Raw genomic sequence first — 24,659 nt, forward strand, 5'->3', positions numbered from 1 at the left:
AGAGTGGGAATAGGCACCGTTTTCGGGGCAGGCCCATGTTCTAAGAGTGTTAGATATCTATCTCTTATGGGATTCAAATAAGGGAGTGACACCCTCCCCTTAGTCCTGTGTGTCTAGTAAGTTCTTGGGCTTGCTTTTCCTGAGATCCCAATTTGCTTTGATGATTTTATAGAGTGGCACTCATTCTGCTTTAAAAAAATGTTACATTTATTTATTTATTTATTTGTGTGTGTGTGTGTGTGTGTGTGTGTGTGTGTGTGTGTGTGTGTGTGTATGTTCTATAAACATACATGTAGAGATCAGAGGACATCTCATGGGAATTGGCTCTCTTTACACCACATATGTCTTCAGGATTGAACATTGGTCTATTGTTTTTCTGCCAGTACAGTGGCTGCACCTGAATGTACTGCTGTTTCAGCCAGTAACTACAGCTCCACAGTTACTAGCCCACTTCTCATAGAAGTCCCACCAGATCTGCCTCCTGCTGCTTTCACCAAATATAGTTTTTAACTAAATCTCTATTGTTCTATTTACCAATAAAACCTCGGGAGTCAGAGGCTGGTGTGAAAACCTGCTAGCTCAGAGAGGTTGAAGAGCAGCTAGCAGACCTTCCCTCTTTGTGGGCATCTTAGAAAGAGAATATTTCTTCTGCCACTCCAAACCAAAAAGGACCACCACACTCAAAGTCCCTCCCTACTACTTCCTGTGTGTCTCAATCCATTTTCTGTACTCCCTCTGACTTTGACTACTTTCTGTCAACTAGCTTCTGGCTCTGACTCCTGACCCAAGGTTGATTTAATTTAATTAATGCAAATGTAAACTTGGGGTTCACAGTGTGATCATATATCATGCAACATAGGTCTTTGGGCACATCTGTTTCTACTTTTTGGAATAAGTTCCTTTATAGTCCATGCCTTTTGGGTGGTCCTAGATAGATGGTATTTATGTTTATTTATATACCAAGATATGGATTCATTCTCCATCTTTAAAATGGAGTTCCCCAGGGCAAGACATAGTCTGAAGAAACAATTTTATACACTAAGGAGTAACTTAGGGGAGAGAGTAAGCCTATCCCAATACAAACTAAATTTGTAAGTGAAAAACAGTGGAACAGTAAGGAAGTGGCAGTATAACAATTGCCCTCCTAAGAATTTGAAATATTGTGTTAAAGGCATTGAAATCATCACAATTTACCTTCATTAAAATTTAAAATACACCAGGCAGTGGTGGCACATGCCTTTAATCCCAGCACTTGGGAAACAGAGCCAGGAGGATCTCTGTGAATTTGAGGCTAGCCTGGTCTACAAAGCCAGATCCAAAACTACACAGAGAAACCCTGTCTCAAAAGACAAAAACCAACAACAACAACAAAAAAGATTTAAAATACCATATGAAAGAGAGGAAGGTGGAGGTAGCTGGGCTTTAAAGCATGGCTCTCTTTGTAGATTTAAAAAATTATTTTTCCTGTATTTTCTTCTACTCTGTTGCATTATCTTTGGTTCAAAGAGTGAAATCTGCATTGTATTGATGAAGGAGAAATTGAAATAATAAAATTGATGTTATAAAGGACTCATTAATAAAGTTGTTTAGTGTTGGACGATATTACCCTTTTTGTTGTGATGATTCCAACTCCTTTAACAGTCTGCCATACCCTGGCAGCTTTCTCTAAGCTCAATAATGTGGAATCTCCCTTCCTCCCCAGCAAAGTTTCCTGCTCTATACCTAGCCTTTTCTGGAGGGTGTCCATGGGCCTAGAGGAGTGACCCTATCTGAAAGCTGTCTCTAAACCAATCTGAAAGCTGTCTCTAAACCAGATGCCTGTCTCTAAAACCGGATGCCTGACTTACTTATCTTTAGCTTGAACCCTGACATAGATCCCTGCTAGAAGACTCCCATGTACTAGGAGCCTTATGATAGGAGCGTGCCTCAATGCAGATTAGGTGATGCCCCACCACTATCCCCAGCCTTTATATTCCCCTTTCTTTCTGGAATAAAGTGGAGTTGTAACACTTAACTGCCTCCCAGGAGAGCTGTCTCCTCTCTGGGAGTCACAAGCTGTGCAACCCTGCTCATTTGTTTTGTGCCCCCAGTCCCTCCTCCCTCCCCCACCCCCCAGACAGTGCCCTGTGATCCCAAGGAAGAATTGTGGAGCAAACCACAGTTCAGAAAATATTAAAGCTATTCAAAGTTGAATTTAGCTGAAGGTACACTGCTCTGATATGACTGGAAGGTGAGGAACCAGCCTGACTCCATTTTAAGGCCAGGAGCCATTTTGCTGTTTTGTTAAAAATAAGTTTTCATTTACTGTAAGAGCTGAGTTTCAGTCTCCTGGAACCTGACCTGTTTTTAAGAACATCCTGACCTGTTCTAACCAGTGACCACAACCCATATGATGACTGTTTTTCAAAAATTTCTGTACTTTCCTAACCGCCCATTGTCTTGCTTCTGTAAACATGCTTACAATTATTTGTGGTTTTATTCCCCCTTAAAAGGGCCCTGATAAATGGACTCAAGACTTCTCTCTCTAACACCATTTTGGGCAAAGTAGTCACTGGCCAGCTCTGGGGACTCAAATTGCTCAGTTTAGTCCAAAATTGTGGTACTGGTCTTAAGCTCATCTGGTGGGATTAACAAGGTAAGTAGTGTACTAACCAGGCTTGTTAGAAACTACTGGGTGAAAATTTTGTATTATAATTGAAGTTTAGCGTTGCTGAGAAAGTTTCTGCTAATATTTGTTCACCAAGCATGACCTCCAATTAGGCTCCATTCCCAAAACAAAAGGAGACAACCCTGACTTATAATTAGCTGTTAGGCCCTTCTTCATATCACAGAACATATCTCTAAGGGTCACCTCAAGAGGCTGCTATGCCTGCATCATGAGTTCTCCTCCCCCAACAGGATCACCAAGGAGCTGACTACGGATGAAAAAACAAAAGGTTTCTTTTTTTTCTTTTTTTTTTTTTTTTTAAATTTTGCAATACAGTTCAGTTCTACATATCAGCCATGGATTCCCTGTTCTCCTCCCTCCCACCCCCCTCACCTTCCCCCCAGCCCACGCCCCATTCCCACCTCCTCTAGGGCAAAGCCTTCCCCCGTGGACTGAGATCAACCTGGTAGACTCAGTCCAGACAGGTCCAGTCCCCTCCTCCCAGGCCGAGCCAAGTGACCCTGCATAGGCCCCAGGTTTCAAACAGCCAACTCATGCAATGAGCACAGGACCCGGTCCCACTGCCTGGATACCTCCCAAACAGATCAAGCCAATCAACTGTCTCATCCATTCAGAGGGCCTGATCCAGTTGGGGGCCCCTCAGCCATTGGTTCATAATTCATGTGTTTCCATTCGTTTGGCTATTTGTCCCTGTGCTTTATCTAACCTTGGTCTCAACAATTCTTGCTCATATAAACCCTCCTCATTCTCACTAATTGGACTCCCAGAGTTCCACCCGGGGCCTAGCCATGGATCTCTGCATCCAGATCCCTCAGTCATTGGATGGGGTTTCTAGCATGACAATTAGGGTGTTTGGCCATCCCATCACCAGAGTAGGTCAGTTCGGGCTATCTCTCGACCATTGCCAGCAGTCTGTTGTGGGGGTTTCTTTATTTAAGCCAAGCCCCAGGCAGGGACTTGGTCTGACACTCCTGTTACAGTGAGTGAATGAGGAAGCCCCAAGCACTCATTACAAGGTGTTTATATAGGAAAAGCTAGCATGCAGTGGGTTACATATGATTGGACAAGGTAGCTGGGGTGAGGTAGTTCTTTGAAGTTACTGGCTGAACTATAAGTGTGAAATTACTAATGACTGACAGGGTGCAGGCTATCTACAGAGACATAAATTTTTTACTCCCTATGCCCTGTTTTGCTGAGCCCAGGATATATACATTCAGATTTCTTGTTCCAGTCCTATTTTCACATGAGTTCAATCTCGGGTCAGCTCTAAATTACTGATCAGCTTCTGGGTTCATTTATAGATCAGCAGGTACCTTCAGATGGGGAGCTGGCTCTCAAGAGGGCTACTGATTTTTCCCCTTCAAGGACAGGGAGTACAGGGTCACAGCCATTAAGTCCTGGTCTGCCTCTAAGTTCCCTGTGCTCCTATCAAGAAAAGCATAATTCTGCCAGGTGAGCAAGATGAATCCAGGTAATGGCTGTTCGAAAAGAACAGCACTGGTATACTTAAAAAATAGTTCTAGCAGTATCTTTACTGTGTAAATCTCCCATTTGCCCAAGTAGCCAGACTTGCAGTCTCCTGCCTCTGTTTAAACTGTCCAAAATGTAACTTGGGGCCCAGTCCTGAAAGATATTTAAAGATGACAGTGTATGTAAAATGTATAAGTTTACAATGTATATGTTAGTAAAGTCTATTCCTGGCTGGCCCCTCTTCAGGCATTAGCCAGAGCCATATTAAAGAGATTTTAAATAAATCTATATTAAATAAAGCTATATTAAAGAGATTTTCCTTTATTACTTATTTCCTTTATTTTATATTTCCTTTATTCTAAGTATGTGGGATACTTTCTCAATGGGAAGACATATTAATTCTAAAACAGTATCTCTCGACCTGGGTCTCTATTAACAGGACATTCCAAACTGCCCAAAGGACCATAAAGTTACTGTGGTGGTTTGAAGGAAAATGGCCCCCAGAGGCCCATAGGAAGTGGCACTATTAAGATGTATGGCCCCTGTTGACTGGGTGTGTCACTAGGGAGTGGGCTTTCAGGTCTCAGATCCTCACTTCCTGCTGTCTTGCTGGCCGAATGTAGATCTCTCAACTCCTTCTCCAACACCATGTATGCTTACACACTGCCATGCTTCCCACCATGATGATAATGGACTAAAATTCTCAAACTGTAAGCCAGCCCCAATGAAATGTTTTCCTTTATGAGTTGCCATGGTCATGATGTCTTTTCATAGCAATAGAAATCCTGATTAAGACAATTACCTTCTTGCAGAGGCTTTCTGATAAGATACAAAGGCACTTGTCCCCTTAAGAGTTATGCTAGAGGCTGGAGAGATGGCTCAGAGGTTAAGAGCACTGGCTGCTCTTCCAGAGATCCTGAGTTCAATTCCCAACAACCACATCATGGCTCACAACCATCTATAATGAGATCTGGTGCTGCCTTCTGGCATGCAGGCATACATGGAGGCAGAGTTGTATGCATAATAAATAAATAAATTCTTAAAAAAGTTATGCTAAATGGGCTTCTCTATCGTCTGGAGCTTCGTGTTACAGAAACAAAAGCCTATGTCTTAGTTAGGGTTTCTATTGCTGTGAAAAGACACCATGACCAGCGCAACTCTTATAAAGAAAACATTTAATTGGGGTGGCTCACTCAGTTTCAGAATTTCAGTTCATTATCATCATGACAGGGAACATGGCGGTGTATAAACGAACATGGTGCTGGAGTAGTAGCTGAGAGTTCTACATCTTGCAGGCAACAGGAAGTTGACTATGACACTGAGCGAAGCTTAAGCAAAAGACCTCAAAGCCCACCTCCACAGTGACACACTTCCTCCAACAAGGCCACACCTACTCCAACAAAGTCACACCTCCCAATAGTGTCACTCCCTTTTGGGGCCATTTTCTTTCAAACCACTACAGCCTGCATTGTTTTGCTTTGTTTTAAATGTAAAATGGGATTTTGGAGCCGTGGTGAGGGTGATGGCTTAATAGTTAAGAGCACTTGCTATCTTCCAGAATATCCATGGAAGGCAGGTGGATCACAACTGTTTTTAACTTCAACTCCAGGGGATCCAAAGTTCTCTTCTGGACTCCATGGAGCACCCACATCCACATGGCACATCCACGGCATACACATACTAAAGCACACATGTAAATTGGGGCAATGCCCACATCTCTTAGGTCCAAATTGCACCCCCCCACAATGGAAATTCTGGTGACCATGTCTTTAAGAGAAAATACTCTGATAGGGTAAACAGAAGGATTATTATTGGGTAACTGTCCTAGTTAAGGTTACTATTTTGTTGGTTTTTGTTTGTTTTTGAAACAGAGTTTCTCTGTGTATCCTTGGCTGTCCTGGAACTCACTCTGTAGACTGGGCTGGACTCAAACTCAGAGACCTGCCTGCCTCTGCCTCCTGAGTGCTGGGATTGAAGGTGTGCGCCACCACAACCTGGCTGGGGTTACTGGAATGTCCCAGGAGTATCTTCTGAAGTGTCCAGGTTCTCATCTCCCAGGACACAGAATTGTAGCACGAGTCCTAAAAGATCTTATTAATAAAAACAAACCTGGAGCTAGGTATTGGGGTGAACGTTGAAAGATCAGAGAAACAGAACCAGCCACAGCTACCTCACCTTGCCAATTCCTCAACTGATCTTGTTTCCTCAAACTGGAAGCCTCTGTGTTCTCATCTAAATAGATCTCAGCTGAACTGCTGCTTGTGGTGGTATTGTGTTCCTCAAAATTTTGTGCACCCTAATAAACTTATCTGGGGTCAGAGAACACAACAGCCACAATATTAAACACAGATGTTAGGCAGTGGTAGCACACGCCTTTAATCCTAGCATTCCAGAGGCAGAGATACACCTGGATCTCCGTGAGTTTAAAGCCATACTGGAAACAGCCAGGCATGGTGACTCACGCCTTTAATCCCAGGAAGTGATGGCAGAAAGCAGAAAGGTATATAAGGCGTGAGGACCAGGAGCTAGAGAATGGTTAAGCTTTCAGGCTTTTGAGAAGCAGTTCAGCTGAGAGCCATTCAGATGAGGACTCAGAAGCTTCCAGTCTGAGGAAACAGGATCAGCTGAGGAATTGTGAGGTGAGGAAGCTGTGGCTGGTTCTGTCTCTCTGATCATTCAGCGTTCACCCCAATACCTGGCTCTGGGTTTGTTTTTGTTAATAAGACTCTAAGATTCATGCTACAGCTGCTAAAAGCCTAAAAGCTTAATAAAGATTCTAGTTCCTGTTCCTCACGCCTTACATACCTTTCTGCTTCCTGCCATTACTTCCTAGGATTAAAGGCATGTGTCACTGTGCCTGGCTATTTCCAATGTGGCTTTGAACTCACAGAGATCTAGACAGATCTCTGCCTTTGGAATGCTAGGATTAAAGGTATGTATGCCACCATTTTCTGGCCTCTTTATCTAGTGACTGTTCTGTTCTCTGGCCCCAGATAAGTTTATTAGGGTGCACAATATATTGGGCAACACAATGTCACCACACAGAATTATACCAGAGACACATATGTTCCTAATAGCCACATTCATGAGCACAAGAAGTACTAGTGGAAGTTAGAAACAGCCCCTTTTACATCTTTGTTCTTTTTCTTAATTAAATAATTAAGAGAGGATCTCATGCTGGGTGGTGGTGGTGCACATCTTTAAGAGAGGCAGAGGCAGGCAGATCTCAGAGTTAGTGTCTTGAAAACAAACAAACAAACAGAGAGGCTCTCATGTAGCTAAAGCTGACCTCAAGCTGTATAGCCAAGGATGCCTTTGATTCTTCTAGCTCTACATCCCAAATACTGGGATTGCAGGTCTATGCCAATCATACCTGTCTACTGTTTCTTTTTATAACTGAGATGTATTTTGAGTATATGTGTCTCTTTTTAAATGTTTATTTCTTATTTATTTATTTATTTATAGTAGAGTTGCAGTTTATTAAGAGAGATTTTAAAGGACAAGAAAGAGCAGAAGAGAGGCATTTTGGAAAAAAAGGTACACTTAAGAGTGTGGGTATGAGTTTCTGAAAGAAGAGTTGCCCAAAGTTTTCTTTTTTAAATTTTAATTTCAATTATTTATTTATTTATTTATTTATTTATTTATTTATTTATTTATTTATTTTTGTTTTGTTGAGACAGGGAACAAACTGTCTCACTGTTTAGTGAGAACTCACTGTTTAGACCAGACTGGCCCTAAAATCATAGAGATCTGCACGCAATTGATCCTGATTAGGAAATTGGAGGTGCTGCTAAGGGAACAAGATTAATCTATGTCTGCAACCTGGGGAAATTGGAACAAAGGAGTAGATTTAAGAAATTTATGGTTGGCTTGGCATGGTGGTTCATACCTTTAATCCTAGCACTTGGGAGGCAGAGGCAGGAGACTTTCTCTGAGTTTAAGGCGAGCTTGGTTTACAGAGTGAGTTCCAGAATGCCTAGGACTACATCAAGAAACAGTGCCTCAGAAAAAAAAAAGTATAGAAAGTGGTATCAACAAGACCATGTTCATGAAATATAGGGACTTAGGAAAAAGAAAGACTTCTAACTTTATGGTTCCTATAAATCTTCCATTATTGCCATCTACCTCCCATGTACTGGGTATAAATTTTAGAAGAATTTTCTTCTGGAAGTAGAAAATTAATCTACTGGCCTACGTTCTTGATTCAGACAGTTCTTGTCCATGAAGATAAAGATATTTACCTCAGGAGTTGAGAAAAGGAATGCACAGAAGAAAGGAAGGAAGGAAGGAAGGAAGGAAGGAAGGAAGGAAGGAAGGAAGGAAGAAAAGGAGAAAGGGAGGGAGGATGAGAGGGAGGGAAGGAGGGAAGGAGGAAGGGAGAAAGGTCATTTAGGAAAGATGAGACATACTCAAACACAGGTATAGGTGTCTCACTGTTTTCTTTGTTAGGGCTGTCCATATGTGGCCAATTATGTTTCAGTGGCTTTGTAAGTTACTTTGCTTAATGCAGTTTACAAGTTCGAATGTTAAGCCTGAAAAGACCAAATCCATGATTGTCCAATTAAAGCAAAGTGTAATTTGGGGTGTACCTGGGACTGGCCAGTGGGCTGTCTTACCCTAAGTCAGGAGTTGAGAGAGCAGCCCCTGCTGGCCTCTTGAAGTGCTTTCTGTAGGAGAGATGAGGTGTTCACAGGGGTGAGATAGTTGGCTGTTACACATTTTTAGAAAAATACAGTGAAAGAGAAGGAATAAGGGTAAGGATATCATGTGAATGGAGTCACAGGCTGTTTACATCGGTTCTAAGAAACAGGAACTTACTACAAATAGAAACCTTAGCTTGCAGGGATTTAACAGAGAACAAACAGGAACTTATTCTTTAACTACAAATAGAAATCTTAATGTGCACAGGACAAATAGGAACTTCTTAATTATAAATATCAACTTGCAAGGATTTAACATAGGACAAACAGGAACTTGTTCTTAACTGTCTTAACTGCAAACAGAACCCTTAGCCTGCAAGGTATATTTTTCTTACTTTGGTCTCCCATTAACTTGCAAGGTATATTTGTTGTGCCCAGGTCTCAAGACCCCCAAAGAAGACCACCACAGAGCCAATATCCAATGTAAATACAAAGGGGTTTATCAATAGCAAGCAAGCCTGGGCTCAGTCTGCATCCAATACTCTGGCTATGCAGGTGAAGGAGGATGGACCTGAGCTTTCAGAGTGAGAGGTTTTTAAAGGGAAAAACTACAATCTGGGAGGTACAAGTCTTTGCATTTCAGGGTCATACTTCAGTTAACAAGAACAGTTAGCCAGGAGCAGAACTACAGAAGACAAAATACATTTGGAGACTCTCCCAGAACCATAGACTTTGATGGATTAAGCCTTTTTTTTTGTTTGTTTCAAAACTATTTCTTGATCAGCAGCCTACCCACACTGGAGGGGTCACCTTGACTGGGGTCCTAACTGGTTATTTATGTCTCTGGAACTTGGTTCAGTTTCTATCTTAGTACTGTTAGAAATAAAAGTTTTTAAATGGAATTTGTATTACTCTCTCATATTGTTCCTATTTTGGTCTCACATTAAAGATTAAATAATTTCCTTTTAAAAACAAAGTTGTAAAGTTTATTTATGGGGAAGGTGGTAGTTTGAATGTAATTGGTCCCCATAAGCTCATTGGAAGTGACACTATTAGGAGGTGTGGCTTTGTTGGAATAGGTGTGGTCTTGTTGGAGGAAGTGTGTCACTGTGGGAGTAAGCTTTGAGATCTCCTTTGTTCAAGCTTCACTCAGTGTGACATTTATTTCACTTCCTGTTGTCTGCACAAGATGTAGAACTCTTAGCTACCTCTCTGGCACCATGTCTGCCTGCATGCCACCATGTCCCACCATGATGATAATGGACTGAACCTCTGAACTGTAAGAAAGCCACCTAATTGAATGTTTTCCTTAATAAGAGTTGCTGTGGTCATGGTGTTTCTTCACAACAATAAAAACCTTAACTAAGACAGGAGGTATTATTCAGGAATGAGAAGGGAATGCTAACAACTCAAGTTTTTAGATCATTTTGGCTCTAAGTAAGCAGTTTATTATATTTGAAGTCGTTGATTTTCATATCTTTAGAAAAACATGCACTGATTCAGTAGGCAGGTTTGGCTTTGTCTGCTTCCTGCCAGCAGGAAAGGCAAAGCAGATCCCTAGGTGAAGGGGCATGTTTTCCCTCCCATGTCTCTACAGCTTGTCCTGCCTTTCTGTTCTTCCTTAAACTCTGGTTTAGTAGATTTCTCTGATGATCTTATGGAGAGTTGACAAAATTTGGAAAACATATCACTTAGGCTTGTTTCACAAGTCTTAGGCAAATAAATTATATTTAAAACATAGAATCAACAGTCTAAACTTACTTTCATTTTGTTTCCTGCTGACCACTTATCTAAGTCAGATTAAAATGGCAGTGTGGTATGTGTTAATATTCTGATCCTGCCCCTTGGTGCCATCTTGTGCCCTGGTGTAGAAACCTATTCTTAAGGGAAAACTCTACCTATTTCCCCCTCTCTCTCCATTCTGCTTTCCTCCCATGAGGTGTGCACACTGTCAGACCCCCCTCTTTCTCTCCCCCTCCCCCTTCCTCCCACCTTCCCCTCTCTTTCTCTCCCCACTTCTCTCTTCCCCCACTAAATAAACCTCTTCACTGAGCGCTGTCTGCATGGTGTTTGTCCATTTTAGGTACAGACCTTGAGTTACTGGAACCAGTCAACCTAGATTCCAGGAACTAGAAAGCGCAAAGTACAGAGTCACAAGGTATTCATGTGGTGATGACTGCTGGACCACGGAATGTTCCAACCCTGGTTCTCAGGGTAACTGTTTGACCACAGAGTGTCCCAACCCTAGTCTCCATGGTGATTGTTTAAGCACAAAATGTCCCCACCTAAGGGCAGCCAATGAGAAATGGTGACGGGCAACCACCCCCCTTAAAAGTAAGATTAAACCATGATTTCTGGAAAGTCCCTAGAAACGAGCCAATCAGAAATGTACATGTATAAAAATCCCCTGCTACAGTAATCTTGTGGTTTTTGCCTTTAAAAGCTGTGCACAATTCAAACTGGGCACTTTCTCCAGCCTCCACTGGGTTGGATGTGTTGGATGAAGTCCCTGCCTAGTATTGCTCCTGAAAATCCTGAATTAAAGCCTTGCTTTTGCATTCTTTGGTGGTCTTTCTGGGGGTCGCCATCTGGACACAACAGTAACAGTATGGGCCTTGAAAACCAAGATGAAGAAAAACAAGAAATAGCCAGGGGACTGGTCAGTGTCTTTGAGTATGCACATAATTCCATCAAATCTCTCCTGCAACTCCCCTTCCTTTCTCACATCCAATTCCAGGTTGTTTTTGTTTGTTTGTTTGTTTGTTTTCCTCACTATCCAGTAATTTAAAGTACCCAATCAAGGCTGCATGGTGGTGGTGCATAATGTTAATCCCAGCACTCAGAAGGCAGAGGCAGGCAGATCTCTGAGAGTTCAAGGCCAGTCTGGTCTACAGAGCAAGTTCCATGACAGACACAAGGAAATCCTTGTGGTGGTATTGTGTTCCCCAAAGTATTGTGCACCCTAATAAACTTATCTGGGGTCAAAGAACAGAACAGCCACTAGATACAAAGGCTAGAAAATGGTGGCACTCACACCTTTAATCCTAGCATTCCAGAGGCAGAAATCCCTCTGGATCTCTGTGAGTTCAGGGCCACATTGGAAACAGCCAGGCATGGTGACACATGCCTTTAATCCCAGAAAGCGAGACTTTAATCCCAGGGAGTGATGGCAGAAAGCAGAAAGGTATATAAGGCTTGAGGACCAGAAACTAGAAGCATTTGGCTGGTTAAGCTTTTAGGCTTCTAGCAGCAGTTCAGCTGAGACACATTCGGATGAGGACTCAGAGGCTTCCAGTCTGAGGAAACAGGATCAGCTGAGGAACTGTCGAGGTGAGGAAGCTGTGGCCTGTTCTGTCTCTCTGATCTTCCAGCATTCACCCCAATACCTGGCTCAGGTTTGATTTTATTAATAAGAACTATTAAGATTCATGCTACAAATCCTGTCTCCAAAAATAAAAAACAAAAAACAAACAAGTGAAAAAACAAAAGAAAAGAAAAAGAAAAAAGAAAAAAAAGTACCCAATTGTGGTGATATATTGTGTACCCCAATAAAGTATCCCTCTGGGGATCAGAGGACAAAGCCAGTCACTATATTAAACATAGAGGTCAGGCAGTGGTAGCACACGCCTTTAATCCTAGCATTCAGGAGGCAAAGATCCATCCAAATCTCTGTGAGTTAAAGGCCACACTGGGAACAGAGCCAGGTGTGGTGGCACATGCCTTTAATCCCAGCACTAGGAAGGAAATAGGATGGCAGGGCACAGAAAGATATATAAGGCGTGAGTAAACAGGAAGTCTCTCTCTTGAGACTGAGGATTTCATAGAGGTGAGCTAGTGGCTGCAGCAGTTCACCTGAGTCCCAGCTGGGTGAGGACTCCAGGCTTTCAGTCTGAGGGAACAGGATCAGCTGAGGAGTTGGTGAGGTGAGGTTGGCTGTGGCTTGTTCTGTTTCTCTTATCTTTCAGCTTTTACCCCAATACCTGGCTCTGTTTTTTTTTTTATTAATAAGACCTTTTAAGATACTTTAAGATACTTAAGTTATCCAATATAAGAGATAAAGAAGCCAAAGATGTATAAAAAGCTCTGCTTTGGGATATTCATGGCTCTCAGAGAAGGTGCTGGTGAACAATAGAAACTCCCTCTGTAAAAGAGCCTTGGGGTTCCATTGCTCTGATTAGAAAAATCTGTGTCTTATTTAGGGATTATACTGCTGTGAAGAAACACCATGACCATGGCAACTCTTATAAACTCACTTACAGTTCAGAGGTTTAGTCCATTATTATCATGGTGTGACAGACTGGTGTGCAGGCAGACATGGTGCTGGAGCAGGAACTGAGAATTCTTACATCTTGACTCACCAGCAGTAGGAAGTGTTCTGAAATACTGGGCTTGGCTTGAGCAGATATGAGACCTCAAAGACTCCACAGTGACATACTTCTTCTAACAAGGCTACACCTATTCCAACAAATCCACACCTCTTAATAGGGTCATTTCTGATGAGTTTATGGAGGCTAATTACATTCAAACTACCACAGAGGGTAAGGACAAATGGACTAAATTCAGGGCCTTGTTCATGACAGGCATGTGCTGTTTTACTATTGAGCTACATTTCCAGTCCACTCTTACCTTTTTAAAAAATATTATTTATATAGATTTATTTATTTCGCAGGGCATGGTGGTGCTTTTGTATAGCATGAATCTTAAAGATATTTATTAATAAAATCAAGCCTGAAGCCAGGTATTGGAGTGAATGCTGGAAGATCAGAGAGACAGAACAAGCCACAGCCACCGCACCTCACCAATTCCTCAGCTGATCCTGTTTCCTCAGACTGGAAGCCTCTGAGTCCTCATCCAGAACGAATCTCAGCTGAACTGTGCTGCTCAAAGCCTAAAAGCTTAACCAGCCTAAAAGCTTCTAGTTCCTGGTCCTCACGCCTTATATACCTTTCTGCTTTCTGCCATCACTCCCTGGGATTAAAGGCTCACTTCTTGGGATTAAAGGCATGTGTCACCATGTCTGGCTGTTTCCAATGTAGCCTTGAACTCACAGAGATCCAGAGGGATTTCTGCCTCTGGAATGCTAGGATTAAAGGTGTGAGTGCCACCATTTTCTAGCCTCTGTATCTAGTGGCTGTTCTGTTCTTTGACCCCCAAATAAATTTATTAGGGTGCACAATATTTTGGGAACACAATATCACCACATCCCCCCTTTTTGGTTTAAAATTAAAAAAAGCTTATAACTGATACAAGAAAAACTATCCAATAAGTATATACAATATATACAGTCAAGAATTACATTAACAATGTCTAGTCCATTAACATTTGACAGATTCAGACAAAAAACTCCATTATATATATTAACAATGTCCAGTCCAGTAACATTTGATAAACTCAGACAAAAAAAATTTCATTACTTATCTTATTTAAAACAAGTAGTTCCTTTTTAAAAGTAGATTTAATAATTGGCCTTTTTATCTTATCATATCCATATTCTCTTTTTTCTTTTCATAATAGATTCAATAATCTACCTTTTGTCATTTTTATATCTTTTATATCTTCCCCTTTTTCTTTTTAGAGTAGATTCAATTTATCTTATTATTTCTTTATCCTTTTTCTCAGAGTAGACTCAATGATCTACCTCATATCTATATTCTTTTTCCTTTTCCTTTTTCTTTTTTTAAACAAAAACTCTGAATTTAATCTCCTTGTTCAGCTTTTTTCCTGACCATTAACAATTAACAACTTGTAACCAACTGTCATAAACAATGACAATATCCATAATTCATTAAATAACCAAAAATCACCCACCCCACCTCTTGGGAATGTGGGTGTCGTTTTCTTAAAATTACTTCCTGCTTTCTGGGGATGAAGACATCTTTAGGGGATCCTGAAAAGAAAACTTTTGGGTTAATTGTCAAGTCCTGTATCATTTGTCCAGTCTCTGCATAATGGGAAAGTGCAGGGCTTATCACAAGTCCTTGTTCGAGTAGTCTGTCAGGCTGGATCATCACAGCTAGCCATCTCGAAATTGTCCTGAGCAGTTTGTAGTCCAAAGCTTTGGGTGGTATTAATCAGCTTAATGATTTTATCATAGTTCATGTGGAATCGTCATTGTGGAGTCCCATCTTCCTTTTGGAGATTTCAAATTTGCTGTTAGTCATGGTCATGGTTCCCTGCAGAATCTTTTTTTTTTTTTTTTTTTTTTTTTTGGCCTCCTCTGTGGTTTGGAGCAATCACAGTCTGATAAATATCTGTCTCTCAGAACCACGAATGTTCTTCCCTAGAAGAGAAAATCTTCACAGCAATTTCTCCCCACCATTTGTCGTTCCAAACTTTTCCAAACTGACCTTTGCCGATGCTTTCTTGTAACAAGATGGTCCTGGCAATTCTTCTCTGAACAAGTAGCAGTAAACCCTTTGTCCCAGGTAGCAGCATCACCGTAGTCATCAACACAATGAGAAGGAGCCAGCAATGTGGAGCAGCAGCCCCTGCCTCCATGGCTCCACCGCCATTGTTTGTGGCCAGGTCCCAGGCCAAAACTTCTCCTTAGCAAGCCTCCTAGGTCGGCCTCAAACTCGGGATCCTCCTGCCTTTGCCTCCTTCAGTAAATCCTACCGGTGTGTGCCACCACAACTGGCAATGTGTAGCTCAGGTCTGATCTGGGGCCCGAAAGGCCACGGGCAAGCGGCCTTTTCATGAATTCATACCACAAATGTTGGGTGCCAGATGTAGCATGAATCTTAAAGATACTTATTAATAAAATCAAGCCTGAAGCCAGGTATTGGGGTGAATGCTGAAAGATCAGAGAGACAGAACAAGCCACAGCCACCTCACCTCACCAGTTCCTCAGCTGATCCTGTTTCCTCAGACTGGAAGCCTCTGAGTCCTCATCTAGAACGAATCTCAGCTGAACTGTGCTGCTCAAAGCCTAAAAGCTTAACCAGCCTAAAAGCTCTAGTTTCTGATCTTCACGCCTTATATATCTTTCTGCTTTCTGCCATCACTCCCTGGGATTAAAGGCTCACTTCTTGGGATTAAAGGCATGTGTCATCATGCCTGGCTGTTTCCAATGTGGCCTTGAACTCACAGAGATCCAGAGGGATTTCTGCCTCTGAAATGCTAGGATTAAAGGTGTGTGTGCCACCATTTTCTAGCCTCTGTATCTAGTGACTGTTCTGTTCTTTGACCCCAGATAAGTTTATTAGGGTGCACAATATTTTGGGGAACACAATACCACCACATTTTTGTATCCCCAATTTTATATCAAAGAACTATTAGAGGCAGCAGGGTTACAAAGTAAAATTTTTATCATGGTGCTGGGCCTACTCACTCCACACTGGAATAGGTTATACTGGTGATATTTGGATATACAGACCATTTATAGGGATACAGAGCTGTTGGATTCAACAACAGCTGTAGGTCAACCAATCAGGACAGACAAAATGTTCACAAAAATCACAAAAGCAGAACTGCAGGTTTACAAAAGAGTTTAACCAAGGGTTAGCCAATTGGAACAAGCAACACGGATACAATCTTAAGATGAGGGCTCATTTGGTGTCCTTTGTTAGTCATCATTGTGGTAAGTTTTACAACCTCATGCTTTACCAGCTCTAGGGTTACAACCTCACTGTGACAGGATTTACATTTCCATATTTTACAATACCTGAGGCAAAAGTTTCATCTCCTGCTATACTTAGGGAGATTCAATTAATTCTTTAGCAAACAAGGGTATCAGGCCAGATCCAGGTGAGAAATTTAACTCTTTCAATGCTTGCCTTTAATTTAGTACTTTGGAGACAAAGGCAGAGGCAGAAGAAGAGGAAAATGGATCTCTGAGTTCAAGGCCAACTCAGTCTACATAGTTACTGTGGGATGTCCTTCTGAACCCTGTGAATGTGTGTTGTTCTCATTGTTAATAATAAAGTTGATTGGCTGATAGCCACACAGGAAGTATGGCAGGACAACCAAACTAAGGAAGGAAAGAGAGCAGCAGAGTCAGTGGCAGAGGATGCCAGCCAGCTAGCTGCCAAGGAAGCAAGTCATGTAAAAAATGAGGTAACAAGCCACAAACTATGTGACAAAGCATAGATAAGAAATATGGGTTAAGAATCAGAGCTAGTAATAAGCCTGAGCTACTGACCAAGCATTTACAATTAATATAAGCCGTTGAGTGATTATTTGGAAGCAGCTGCGGAATACACATAGTGAGCTCCAATACAGCCAAAGCTATATAGTGAGACCCAGTCTCAAAAAGAAAAAAAAAGGTTTATTTGTATGTGTATGAGTGTTTTGCCTACATGAGTGTAAGTGCAATACATTCATGCCTGGTGCCAGGGGAGGTCAGAATAGGGCACTGGGTCCCCTAAATCTGGAGTTACACATATTTCTAATGCTATTGGTCATTGAACTGATGATCCAGATGCCCCAAATCTTGGTGAGAGAAGGATAAAAGGAATTCAGTGGTAGAATGCATGCTTAGCCGGGGTTAGGCCCTGGGTTCAAAGTCCAGCATCCCCAAACAAATAAATATACAGCAACAAAAAAAAGCTCCCCAAAATGTGGTGTAGTTTGAATGTGAAATGCCTCTTATAGGCTCATATTTGAATATGCTTCCCAGCTTCTGGCACTGTTTGCAAAGGTTATGGAACCTTCAGGAGGTGAAACCTTGCTCTAAGAGGAACATCACTGGGTAGAGGATTGGGGCTTGAAGATTTGTAGCCTGCCCCACTTCCTGGTCTCCACCTCCCCTTTGTTTTCTGTGTATAGCTCTATATTAGTGAAATGTCAAAAGCCTTTAGAGTCCAGCTCTAAATATTTTCTCCCAGAGTCCAAGGAAGGCTCTACAAACCAGCAAAGGAATCTATCTATATGAGGGTCTCAAAATAAATCTACCCACATCATGATTCCTCTGTCCACATCTCTGTATTCTTTCTCTTTCTTTTCCCCTTGTTGCAAGATTTTTTTCAGTTATATACATATACAAAACAAAGGCAATTCTCTGGAAATTGCAAAATTACAGAGCTTGGACATTTCTTTATCTCTGAAGGTCCCAAATATGATCTATTTGAAAGACTCCTTTTCTGACTATGTGTCCTGCCAAATGGGAAATAATCACAGGGAGCTAGCTTTTAACATTTGTCTCAGAGAAAGGAGTGGAGATTAGGCTGTGGGAACCAAGGTTATTGACTGCATGACTGCCACACAGAGTGGTGGGGGGAAGTTGCCCAGCACATGGGAGAAATTATACCCAGTAAATAATCAAAGCACTGCTATGTCATGAGAATAGAACCCAAAATTGTAATTGATGGGAAAAAGCTTATGGCTTCATATAAGAGATCTACAGCAGAAACAGCCAATCATTCAAAAGGCAATAATGTCTTTTTCTCTCTGAGCCTAACTGCAAGATCCCACCTAGCTAAGTTTCCAACTTGTGAAAAGGAATTAAAGAAAAGCTTAAAGCCAGGTATGGTGGAAGCATACCTTTAATCATAGCACTGTGAAGGTAGAGGCTGGTAGACCTCTGAGTTTGAGGCCAGCCTGGTCTAGAGATCTAGTTTCAAGACAGTCAAGCTTAGGTAGTCAAGGACAAAAAGCTGGTGAATATGTAATTGAATGAGGGGGCCATGTTCCAGGTCCAGCAAGCAACAGAACTTGGAAGCTTTGGCCATATGGTTCTGGATTTTGAGTTAAGGATAGAAGGAAGGAGTTATGGAATAGAGCTGCTGAGTCCAGGCATGTATTGGGGGTGTCCCTGAATGGAGGTCTATTAAAGAGGCCATTGAGTCAAGCTGTGAAGTTGGAGCCTGGATTACCTTGGAGAAACCCAAGATGTTAGAGGTTACAGAGTCATGGGATACCTGCTGAGGAAAGCTGCTAACAGGGAGTGGAGCCAGCAGAAGAAAAAGAAGTGTGTTGCAGTCAGCAAAACTGAAAGGGGTTGGAGATCTGAAGAGCATTTTGACACTAGACATGGAGATGTAGAGTTGGGAATTTTCCCAGCTGGTTTTCAGTCTTGGTTTAGTCCAGTATTTCCTCCCTATGCTCCCTTCCTTGCATTTTGGAATGGTAATGTATTTCCTGTACTATTATATGTTGGAAGTATGTGATCTGCTTTTTGATTTTGATTTTTACAGGTGATTAAAGTTAAGAGATTGCATGAGTCTCAGAAGAGACTTTGAACTTTGGACTTTAAAACATTGTTGAGACTGTAATAGACTAAGGGGACTTCTGAAGTTGGACTAAACGCATTTTGCATTATATTACCACTACAAGCCTATGGGGACCACAGAGTGGAATGTGGTAGTTTGAATGTAATTGCCCCTCATAATCTCTTAGGGAGTGGCACTTGGAGGTGTGGCTTTGTTGGAGGAAGTGTGTCACTATGGAGGTGGGCTTTTAGGTTTCCTATGTTCAGGATACTGCCCACTGTCTCAGTCAACTTCCTGTTGCTTACAAGATGTAGGACTTTCAGCTACTTCACCAGCCTGCATGCTGCCATGCTTCCTGCCATTATGTTAATGGACTGAACCTCTGAAATTGTAAGCAAGCCACCCCAATTAAATGTTTTCTTTATAAGAGTTGCCATGGTCATGGTGTCTCTTCACAGCAATAAAAACCCTAACTAAGACACCTTGTAGAGAAGTTGTCCTTTTAAAGGCATTTGTGTCTGTAACTTAAAGTGACTATATAGTTCACATAGCCTCTTCCAGAGTGGAACATCTCATTCAGAGTAACTTGAATCTGAGACCCTGGGCTATGGTCACTTATTTTTGCCTCAAAATAAACTATTACTTATTCTCTTTGGAAGAAACATGCAGTTTATTGCTGTTGTCCTTGGTTACCACCTAGAGGTGAAAGGTAAATTCCTATTGCTGAAGATACTATGCACTTTAGAAACAGGGCCCAGAGAACCCTGAGCTGGAACAGAACTGAATGCTCCCCACCAGAAGACTAGCTTTCATGGTACCAGAAGAAACTATGCAAGCTTCCAAAGGATAGAGATATCCAATAGTCCTACTCAGCTGTGGCATCTATGAGCCACAAGAATGGCCAGCATGACACAGTAACCTTAGGGTGCATCAGTGGCACACTTACCGTGGTGGTAACCAACAGCTCTGTAGTTGAATTTAAGACCTGCTCAACTAGCCCAGTCATCATCAGAGAGGCTTCCTCTGGCAGCTGATGGGAACAGATGCAGAGACCCACAGCCAGACGTCAGGCAGAGTTCGGGGAACACCGCGGAAGAGGGGAGGAAGGACTGTAGGAGCCAGAAGGTCCAGGACACCAGGAGAACATGGTCCACAGAGTCAACTAAGCAGGGCTCACAGGAGCTCACAGAGACTGGAGTGTTAATCACAGAGCCTGCATGGGTCTGCACTAGGTCCTCTGCATATATTGGTAGGGTTTTTTGTGGAACTCCTAACAGTGGGATTGGGGGTGTGTGCAACTCTTTTGCTTGCTCTTAGGACCCTTTTCCTCCTACTTTGCCTCATCCAGCCTTGATATGAGGATTTGTGCTTAGACTTATTGCATCTTGTTATGCCATGTTTGGTTGATATCCCTGGGAGGCCTGCTCTTTTCTGAAGGAAAACAGAGGAGGAGTGGATCTGGAGGAGAGAGGAGATGGAGGTCGGGCAGCTGAGAAGAGTGGAGGGAGGGGAGGCTGTGGTAGGGATGTACTGTAGAAGAGAAGAATAAATAAGAAAAAAAGAAAAAGAAAAAAAAAAGACCTGCTCAACAAGAGGGAAACCTTGCCTGGTACTGGAAACATAACTAACTACTTATTGTTAGTGAAATAATGGTTATTGGAGGACAATCTACAACCATTAATTTACCAAACTAGCATAATCCCTAACAATAATCTATAAACATCTGTCCTTATTCCCACAGATAAGTACAGTCTTTACCCTTCATAAAGGAAACTTCTCTTTTCAACAGAGACCACAACTAATCAAAATGCAGAATTGTGGAGTCCAATACCAATGTATACAGCTACAAAACACTGTTTCACCTAAGGCTCAGGGAACATTGAGGAAGAGGGGGCATTTAAACATAATAACCAGAGGGTCAGGGAGTTTGCTGTGAGATTGTGTCTCCTTGTGATATCAGAAGCTACATCCATAAAGTCTCGCCAACATGACTGCCAAAACACAGCTGAACAAAGATGACCCCAATGGCCAAACCAAGGTGGATGGGGAAAAGCTTACTAGGCCTCAACCCTATACGAAAGAACTGTAGGCATCTGAGGAAAAACTGGGAACAAGAAAAGTGGTCTTCCCCAGGGAAGAACACACCAATTGATTGATCAGTGTCAAACACATTATACAAACTGAACAGGTCATTATACAAACTGAACATGTTATATTTAGGAATCTATATCTATATGAATATATATATATATACATATATATGCAATAAAAATTAGTGGAAAAAGAGGACATGAAGGAGAATGGGAGGGGCATATATGGGAGGTTTTGGAGGGAGGAAGGGGAAATGACAAATAATATAATTATATTATAATCTCAAAAATAAAACTAAGAGGGAGAGAGAGAGAGATGCTATCTGGGGCTAGAGAAATGACTCAACAGTTATGAGTGCTTCCTGCTCCTACAGAGGACACAATTTGGGTTCATAACACCTATGCTGGAAGGCTCACAAACTCCAGATCCAGGAGATCTAGAACTTCTGGGCTCCTTGAGCACCTGTACTCACATGCATATACCCACACACTGACACACACACATGCACATAATTAAAAATAATAAGTGAATCTTAAAAATGTTGTCTTGTATTTATAGTGTATATATCAGAATTTCTATATGTAAATGTTGACTGTAAGTAGTATATTAAGAAATATATATGTTCTATGAAGTTAGGTATTGAAAACACAGAGGTATTTGCTAGTGGGGGACAAGACTTCCCTGAGAGACAGTGTGCAGACTGAGTAGCAACCCATCTATCTCAGTGGTCCTCAACCTTCCTAATGTTGCAACCGTTTAATACAGTTCCTCATGTTGTGGTGACTTTTGCCCATAAAATTATTTAATTTCTTCTTCATAACTAATTTTGCCACTGTTATTAATCATAATGTAAATATCTGATATGCAACCCCAAAGGGGTTGAGAACCACTGATATCTAACCAGCACACTTGGGCTTTTGTGAAGGTGAAGCTTCCTCAAAATGAATCCAGGAATGTGTCAAAGACAAACATAATGGCATATAGTGTATCTTAGTGGTATACCACCTCTTAACAAGAAACACCTTGAATTAGAATACCAGCTCCCTATGAAACAAACACAAATCTTAGTTATCTGAACAAGTAATATAGATTTTGGTTAGCTAGTTTTGAGAGAACAAATAATTTAAATCTTAGCTAGTCAGTTATAACAAAGAATAGAGAGTTAGATGTCCTGTGTTTGACCTTGTCACAGGTAAATAAGAGGGAATGATCCACATAACTCATGGGATTTGCCTAAGTCCCATGGAGAAGAATGTTTCTTTGAGTAAGCTATCTCTTAGAATGTGAAATAACAGAATTTTAAGCTGTAGGCTTTTCTCTCACATCTACTTTAAGGCAAGGGTGTCCACTTTCACTGCTTTCATTCATCACAGTACTGAAAGTTTTAGTAAGAGCAAGTAGTCAGGACAAAGAAATAAAAGGCACAGCAACAGGAAGAAAGTCAAATTTCCTTGTTTATAAATATGATTCTATACATAGAAAAATATAAACACTCCATCAGAACACTGATGAAGAAGTTCGGTAAAGTTGCAAGATGCAAAATCCCACACATCCAAAATCATTATTTTGTTTTGTTTTCTTTTTCTCTCATCTTCTCTTCTTTCTGTTTTTGTTTTTCTCCCTGAGGCAGGATTTCCTAGTGTAGGTTGCAGCTGAAGATGACCTTGTACTTCTGATCCTTCAGCCTCCATCTCCCAGGAGCTGGGGTTTCAGAGGTACATAGCTGGGTTACGCAGTGCTGGAGACTGAACTCAGCACCTCCGACATGCTAGGCAAGTACTCATACCAACTGAGATACATCCCCAGCTAGATTAATTACATTTTTTAGTGCACCAATTATTTGATTGCTGGGAAATTTTAATAAAACACATTTATAATAGTTACAAAAAATTAAACATCAAAGAGTAAATTTAACCAGGACACTGAAAGACCTCTACAAATCAAATTATACACTGAAAAAAGGAATTGAAGATACACACACACACACACACACACACACACACACACACACACACACACAAATGTAAAGACCTAATGGGTTCTGTAGTTTCTTTTTTTTTTTAAGAAATTAATTAATAAAGATCTTTTTTTTTTTAGTTTTATTTATTTATTATATATACAGCATATATGACTGCAGGCCAGAAGAGAGCATCAGATCTCATTACAGATAGTTGTGAGCCACTATGTGGTTGCTGGGAATTGAACTCAGGACCTCTGGAAGAACAGTCAGTGCTCTTAACCTCTAAGCCATCTCTCCAGCCCCGGTTCTGTAGTTTCAATACAATTCCCATCACAATACCAACAATGCTTTATAGAACTAGGAAAAAATAATCCTAAAATCATATGGAAGCACAAAAGACCTGAAAAAGAGTAGGGGAGGGGCTGGAGAGATGGTTCAGCAGTTAAAAGTGCTTACTACTCTTCCAGAGGATAGGAGTTCTGTTCCCAGCATCTAAGTCATAAGACTTATAACTTCTTACAACCCCCAGTTGAGTAACCCATGTCCTCTTCTGGCTTTAATGGGCACCCACATGTATGTGAGTGCACACTCATACACATACGTTCACATGCATACACACACACACACACACACAATAAATAATAAAATAAATCTTAAAAAAAAGGACTCGTGAGATATCTCAGTGGGTGAGGGCACTGCTATGGGATATCTTTCTGTACACTGTGAATATGTGTTGCTTTGATTGGTTGATAAATAAAGCTGCATTGGCCTATGGCAGGGCAGGATAAGGTTAGGTGGTACATTCAAACTGAAGAAGAGAGAAGAAGGGTGGAGTTGAGAGAGACTTGAGCCCACTGCCGAAGGAGCAACAAGATGTCAGCAGAACAGTAATGCCCCTGCTATATGGCAACATATAGATTTATAGAAATAGGTTAATTTAAGATGAAAAGCTAGCTAGCAAGAAGTTGGAGCTGGACTGGAGAGATGGCTCAGTGGTTAAGAGTACTAACTGACTGCTCTTCCAGAGGACCCAGGTTCAAATCCTAGCACCTACATGGCAGCTCACAACTGTCTGTAGCTCCAGTTCTAGGGGAACTGACACCCTCACACAGACATACATGTAGACAAAACACCAATGCACATAAAATAAAAATAAATAAATTATTTAAAAAAGGAAGTTGAAGCTATAGGCCATACAATTCATAACTAATATAAGCCTCTGAGTGATTATTTTAAAAGTAGCTGTGGGGCTGTGGTACCACAGGTAGGAGAGATTTGTCCAGACTGCTGGGCAAGGCAGGACTGGAGATATTTCTGTCTACAGGACACTTTCTTCCAAGACTGATAATCTGAATTTGATACCTGGAGTTTACATGGTGGATGGAGAGAATCAACTTCACATGTGTTCTGTGGCATGTGCGTGCACAGGTACACACACACACACACACACACACACACACACACACACACACACACAATGTAAAAAACAAAACAAAAAGAACAAATTTGAGTCATCACAATACTTGATTGCCGTAATAACCAAAACGGTATTTGTTGTGGGGAATCCACCAGAGAAAACTACTCAGACATGGGTTTAAGGCAATAGAAAGTCTTGATTAGCCAGCCAGTGACTACACTGGGTGTTCAGGATCTAAGTGTAGCATGGAACCTTTCTCGGAATT

Source organism: Peromyscus californicus, unplaced genomic scaffold (assembly GCF_007827085.1).
Source record: "Peromyscus californicus insignis strain IS unplaced genomic scaffold, ASM782708v3 Scaffold_6__1_contigs__length_162567912, whole genome shotgun sequence".
Lineage (NCBI taxonomy): Eukaryota > Metazoa > Chordata > Mammalia > Rodentia > Cricetidae > Peromyscus > Peromyscus californicus.